We start from the raw sequence: 7,149 nt of genomic DNA on the forward strand, positions 1-7,149 counted from the left end.
TATCAAGAACATGAGACAGCCATAAGGTCTGGATAAGTTCCCACATGTCTGCACAGGATAGACCAGAGAGGACCCGAGATATCCATACCAACAGCATGATCAATGAAAGAAAAATTTGATAAATTGGGCATTGGCAAAATTAAAAACTCAAAAGACACCAGTGTGAAAATGAAGTTAAGCCACAGGCTAGGGGAAACTTTCCCAGTTGTATATCTGATAAAGGATTTTTATCTAGGATGTACTAGGAAGTCTTATAATTTAATAGTAAGGAGGCCCAATTAAAAAACAGGCAAAGTGCTTAAACAGACATTTCCCCGACAAAGATATGTGAATATCTAAAAGCCCATAAAAAGAGGGGCGCATGGATGGTTTAGTTGATTGAGCATCCAATTCTTGGTTTTAGCTCAGGTCATGATCCCTGGGTACTGGGATCGAGCCCTGTGTCAGGCTCTGCACTCAGTGGGAAGTCTGCTTGAGATTCTCTCTCCCTCTCCTTCTGCCCCCACCCCTCCACTTGTGTGTGTGCTCTCTATCTCTCAAATAACTAAATAATCTTTAAAAAAAAAAAAAAAAGCCCAGAAAGGAAAATGGAAATTACTAAGAAAATGCAAATTAAACCATAATGAGATATCAATACACTCACTAAGATGATTAGAATAAAAAAATACAGAATCCCCTGCAAAAAACCCAAGATGATATTAATCAAGAACAATTATGGAAATAAAAATAAAAAAACCCCAGAAAATAGTAAGAGTTGAGGAGGATGTGGAGAAACTGGAGCCTTCATATATTGCTTATAGCAGTGTAAAATGGTACAGCCACTCTAGATTACAATTTGGCAGTTTTTTATAAAGTTAAACTATCATGTGACCCAGAAATTTCACTCTTAGCTCTATATCCAAGAGAAATGAAAACATGTAAAAGACTTACAAGCAAATTTTCATACTAGCATTATATATAATATTCAAAACTGGAAACAATTCAAATGTCAGTCCACTGGTTGAATGGATGACGTATTACATCTATGAAGTGGAATCCTACTCAACAGCAGAAATAAATGAACACTAATAGAAGTTTCAACATGTATGACTGTAAAAACTATGTAAAAAACTAAGTGAAAAACGCTAGATAGAAAAGACCACAGGACCCCTAGGTGGCTCAGTGGTTGAGCATCTGCCTTCGGTACAGGTCATGATCCTGGGGTCTGGGATCGAGTCCCACATCGGGCTCTCCACAGGGAGCCTGCTTCTTCCTCTGCCTATGTCTCTCTGTGTCTCTCATGGATAAATAAATAAAATCTTAAAAAAAAAAAGAAAAGACCACATACAAAATGATTTCATTTATAAGAAGTGTTCAGAGAAGACAAATGTATAGAGATTGAAAAGCAGATGAATGGTTGCCTGGGCCTGGGGTGGGAGATGGGGTAGGGACTGATGGCAGTTGGGCAAGATGGAATACTGTGGGACAATGGAAGTTTTCTACAACTCAGCTTGGTGATATTTGCACATCTTCAAAAATTAACTAAAAATCATTAAATTGTGCCCATTAGAATGGGTGAATTTTTTTGGTAAGTTATAGCTCAGTAAAGGTATCAAAAACCAGGGGCATCTGGGTGGCTCAGCAGTTGAGCATCTGCCTTTGGCTCAGGGTGTGATCCTGGGGTCCTGGGATCGAATCCCACATAGGGCTCCCTGCATGGAGCCTGCTTCTCCCTCTGCCTGTGTCTCTACCTCTCTCTCTCTGTGTCTCTCATGAATAAATAAATAAAATCTTTAAGAAAAAATTAAGGATTCATGTGTTCCAGAGAAATTCACACACAGGCTCACAGCAAGACATGTCTAGAAATGGTCATTGTAGTTGGAGACGATTAGACAAATGCAGTTGCTGCATGCGAGGGAATGCTGTGCGCATTAGAAGCAGCAATGAAATTTATATAACAACATGGATATATTGTAAAAACAGTGCTGAGTAAAAATAATAAGGAATAATACAAGGTCTATGTAGTAAAATGCCCTTTATATAAATTTAAAGCTCACATCACCACCACCACCACCACGAACATGGGTGAAATACAGAATTTAGAAGCTACATACAAAACACACTGAATCATAGTTAACGATGGCGGTGGAGGCTGGGTAATGGGATTCACTCTATCATCGTCATCTGAGATCCATAGGTGGGAAGAGGTGAGGGGGAGACCGTGTGTGGGAACCCCTGCAGATTAGTGGTTTCTTGGAGGGACGTGGGGAAGGAAAAGAATGAGAGGGATCTGTGCTGGTTACGTCTGTGTAGTTTAATTTTTAAAAAATAGGCGTTCTGCTCTATAGCCTCTGTACTTCAGTTACAGGCAGTAGAGTTTATGATGGAAATCGTGGGCTCTGGTTGTTGATTATCTGAGCCCAAACCCAAAGCTGCCAGTTATCAGCCGTGTGACTTAGTGCAGCCTTCTGAACCTCCCCGTGCCTCAATTTCTACAACTGTAGGATAGGAATGAGGATGATACCTATTACACGGGGCTGATCTAATTGCCGAAACATGTATTTCATATGAGAATATATACAGGGATCCCTGGGTGGTGCAGCGGTTTGGCGCCTGCCTTTGGCCCAGGGCGCGATCCTGGAGACCCGGGATCGAATCCCACATCAGGCTCCCGGTGCATGGAGCCTGCTTCTCCCTCTGCCTGTGTCTCTGCCTCTCTCTCTCTCTCTGTGACTATCATAAATAAAAATTAAAAAAAAAAAAGAGAGAATATATACAGATTTGCGTGGCACTTACTGTGCTTGGCACATAACAGTGTAATATAAATGTTTTCTATTATTTGAAAGATCTGAAGCAAAAAGGACAACCTAGAACCATTCGTTTAATAGTGGCCGTGCCTAAGTTGGTGTGTGTATATATAAAAAATATATATATATATACATACATAAATATATATATATATATTTGAGTTTTTGTTTTCGATTTTTTTTTTTTTTTTTTTTTTTTTTTGTGAAAAACAAAAACAGGAATGCGCTTACCAGGAGAAGGAAGGACGAACGATGGAAGGCAGGAAGAATGGAACGCAGCCGAGCGAAGCAGGACTGGAAAACTTGAAGCTTAGAGAATTCCTCAGAAATAACCTAGGTCGGTCCGGCTTTGGTTTCTCTTCCCCTTTAACAACTTTTTGGTTTGTTAGCACCAAAAATCAGGGAGAGGAAATCTGCCAATTCTGTAATTTTGAGGTGGCATCTGGTGCTAACAGCTCTGATGAGGCAAGAGTGTGAAATCTTGGCTAAAATATAGTTAATGGGTGTTCTCCTGAATTGTGGTTTGTTTGTTTTTTTTTGGATCAATGGATAGATTTTTCCCTCCGGTTACAGGTCATAGTTCCTGCTTATTTGCATACCTGGTAATGTTTGATCGGATACCTGACATTGTACTTGTACATTATCAGGCTCTGGCTTTTTAAAATTCCTTTAGATTTTTATGGGCTGGGTTAAAAATGCAGTAAATTACTTGCAATGGGTTTGATTTTTTTTGAGGCTTGCTTTTAAGGGTCTGATAGGACAGGTCTAAGCCAACTTTTCTTTTTCTTTCTTTCTTTTAAAAGATGTTATTTATTCATGAGACACACAGACAGAGGCAGAGACCCAGGCAGAGGGAGAAGCAGGCTCCGTGCAGGGAGCCCGATGTGGGACTTGATCCCAGGACCCCGGGGTCACGCCCTGAGCCCGAGGCAGATGCCCAACCACTGAGCCACCCGGCATCTCTAAGCCAACTTTTCATCAAGGGCCAATTCGGTCCCACTGAGGCACTGTGCTTCTGAGCCCTGTGTCTGAGGTTCAGGGAAGAGGCAGTTGTCCCCACCCGGCTAGTGGGGGGGGGGGCACGATCCCTGCCCTGGGTGAGTGCCCCAGCTTGATCTGCCTCCCCCTCCCTGGTGTTGGCTCCAGGCCCTGGAGGCTTCCTTCCACCTGCCATACACCGTGGGCCACAGCCGGAGACTGCGGGGAGCCCTCTGCCATCTCCGGAGCGCTCGCTCTCTCGCTCTCTCGCTCTCTCGATCTCTCACTCTCTCTCTCCATCTCCCCCTCTGATCCTTTGCTAACAATTTTCATCACCTTGCGCTCCGCTCCTCGAGCTCTGAAACTGTCTCCTTAGCTGGGTGAGAATCCTGGGCTCTGTGTTGGTTTCCCCCTCCCCATCCAGCCTGGAGACTCGGGGACACTTTTTGGGGTCACCTCCCTTGTTTTCCTTCTCTCCAGGGTCACTGACCTGCCCTGGTGGAGGTGCAATGTCCGAAAACTCCTGTTTCACATATTCTGTCCAGCATTTGGTTGTTTAAGGAGGGAGGGTAACTCCAGTCTCTATTATTCCATCGTGATTGAAAGCTGAAGTTGAACGTTTTTGATGAACAGTTTCACCATGTTTAACTCATTTCTTTCTATCCTTATTTTAATTAGTATTTCTATTAGAGATGCTCTTAAATATTAGGACACAGGGGTGCCTGGGTGGTCCAGTCCGTTAAGCCTCCGACTTGTGGTTTTGGCTCAGGCCCTGATCTCAGGGTCGTGGGCTCAAGCCCCACAGCAGGATTCGCACTGGGCATGGAACCTACTCAGGATTCTCTCTCTTTCCCTCCCCTATTGCCCCTCCCCTGCTTCTTAAAAATATTTTAAAAATTAAAAAAGAATTGTAGCGTTATTGTCAGAAGTTCAACCTGGGTCTTCTTGTACCTTCCACGTCTCTCCTGGCATGTCCAATCTCCCCTCTAACTTCTTGAACATGTAGGCATGTAGGCATGTTACACGCAGCGGTTGCAGGGAACATGCCATGTTCTTATCCACTAATTGTACATAATCTGTGTTGTTTCTGGATGTGGCTTCATGTTTGCTTTTTCTCTTCATTATGGATGGTATTTTTCTGTTGTTGTTTTTTCTTTTCACGCCTGCTAATTTTGGGTGAGATGCAAAACCCTGTAAATTGGGCTTCCTGGAGGCTGTACCTGAGAGAGGCGAGGACCAAGTGTCTGGCTGGAGAAGCAGGCGTGAGCTCCCCCGTGTGGGAGGGGAAGAAGGAAGGGACGTGGGGCATTGTCTTCTGGAGCAGCAGGCTCCGGTCCCCACTGCGGCCTGTGGCATCCACTCTCACGTCGTGGATTCGCTGGGTGTCTGCGCTCAGGCCCGAAGCAGTTAATGGTGCCTTGGAGAGTCCCAGGGGGAGAGTTAGTGGGCTCAGCCTCGGGACCCAATAGGGCTCCAGGGTGGGCAAAGGGAGAGATTTTAGTACCAGTAAAGAGAGTCATTAGGAAAGCAGCTCTAGCAAAGAGAGGGAGAACCACCTGATCAGAGGAGGGGAGCTGCTTGAGCAGAAGGCTGTTGGTAGAGTCTGGAGGCTACAGGGGGGCTACATGCCCCATGTCCCTTTCTTCTCCTGCTGGGTCCAGTAAGTACAGTTTACAGGGTTTTGCATCTCACCAAAAATTCTTAAACCACCCAGGTGCCCTGAGAGCGAGAGCCGAGACTGAAGGGGAACTGCCTCCCCCTGGCTTTGCTGGGGTGAGCTCGAGGCAGAGACTCTGCTGTTACTTAAATGCCATTATTCTGGTCAACCATAGTCTTTGGCTCTAACTCTCTAAGGTTCATGAACTTAGAGAATATCTGTTATGGATGAAATGAAATTGTGAAATGTTAATACATACACATGGTATCTAACAACCTATCTATCGTTCGTATCTAACAACCAGGGTGTGAGATATATAGCTTGAAACAAAATGATGGTAGGTGGTAGGTAACTTACCTATGCCTGAAAGTTCTTTGTTCACACAAGAGGTCCCTGATTGTTGTTTTAGGATGTACTTATTCTTATCTATCTACCATCTATCTATCATCTGTCTATTTATTTATTTATGTAATCTCTACCCCCAAGGGGGCTTGAACTCATGACCACAGGAGGCACACGCTTTTCTGACTAAGCCAGCCAGGTACCCCAGTATATACTTATTTTTTGACTGAGATCAAAGAAGTAAAAAAAAAAAAATTTTTTTTTAAAGATTTTGTTTTTATTTATTTGTTAGAGAGAGAGAGAGAGAGAGTGAGCATGCACACAAGTAGGGTGAGTGCAGGCAGAGGGAGAAGCAAGCTCCGGGCTGAGCAAGGAGCCCCACAAAGGACTCAATCCCAGGACCCTGGATCATGACTGGAGCGGAAGCCAGACGCTCAACCATCAGAGCCACCCTGGGACCCTGCGATCAAAGGAGTGTTCATGCGTAATGCTTGAAGGTCACATGTGAAGGCAACGTTAGTTTTGGTGTTTGTCTACATGGATTGAATATTCATAAAAGGTTTGTATTTCTTTTTTTTTTAAATATTTTTATTTATTTATTTATTCATGAGAGACACACAGAGAGAGGCAGAGACACAGGCAGAGAAAGAAGCAGGCTCCACACAGGGGGCCCAACGTGGGACTCAATCCTGGGACTCCGGGACTATGCCCTGGGCCGAAGACAGGCACTAAACCTCTGAGCCACCAGGGATCCCCCAAGGTTTGTATTTCTTATTCATTACTTGTCATGTATTTTCTATGTTGCACTTACACGCCCACCTCCCCCATGAGACTATCAACTCTTCAAGGGAACATGCTTTGTGGTTACCACGTATGGAGTGATTACCACGTGGACAAACATTCTGTGTGCCTTCTATTGCTTAACTTGCATACTCCTCTGAGAAACTGAGTTTCTTGCTTTTATCTCCATTTTCAGGTTTTGGAAACTGAGGCACAATGAGGTCAAAATAAGCTGCCCAAAGCCATATGGCAGTTAAAACCAGAACTCTAAAGCTATCTTCCCAATCTCTGAATGCCCTGCACTTCATGTTAGGGGTGAGGAGGCATAGTACCCAATACCAAGGAAGTAAAACTTGCTAGAACGTCTGCAACGGGTGGCTGCCTCACTGTGGACGCAAGATGGCGCCGTAGGCCCAGCCATGGTGCCTCACGGCGAGCGCCCAGGAGCCTGGCTTAGTCTGGTTCACAGGCCAGGCCACTAAGGTTACTAAGGACAGAACTTCCAAAAGCATTGACTGCAACTGAAATTAGAAAATGCAGACTCCGCTGGGACTTCGTTTTTCTGTTTTAGAAATGGGAAGATTAATTTTGTCACTTGCCTTCAAA

The 7,149-nt window shown here is 44.3% G+C and overlaps 1 protein-coding gene across 8 annotated transcripts in view; it reads right to left on the reverse strand.

The window, feature by feature from the left end:
* TMEM45B (transmembrane protein 45B) overlaps positions 1-3,319 on the reverse strand; it is a 50,872-nt gene extending 47,553 nt beyond the window's left edge. For 2 of the 8 annotated variants that reach the window (XM_025998818.2, XM_072729340.1), the window contains exon 1: positions 3,018-3,261. The gene's annotated coding sequence lies outside the window, so the exon portion shown is untranslated. Of the gene's footprint in view, positions 1-3,017 lie in introns of all 8 variants that reach the window. The other 6 variants (XM_072729343.1, XM_025998816.2, XM_025998815.2 and 3 more) reach the window with 5 other exon arrangements.
* Positions 3,320-7,149: the final 3,830 nt, after the last annotated feature.

This window comes from Vulpes vulpes, chromosome 12 (assembly GCF_048418805.1).
Source record: "Vulpes vulpes isolate BD-2025 chromosome 12, VulVul3, whole genome shotgun sequence".
NCBI lineage: Eukaryota > Metazoa > Chordata > Mammalia > Carnivora > Canidae > Vulpes > Vulpes vulpes.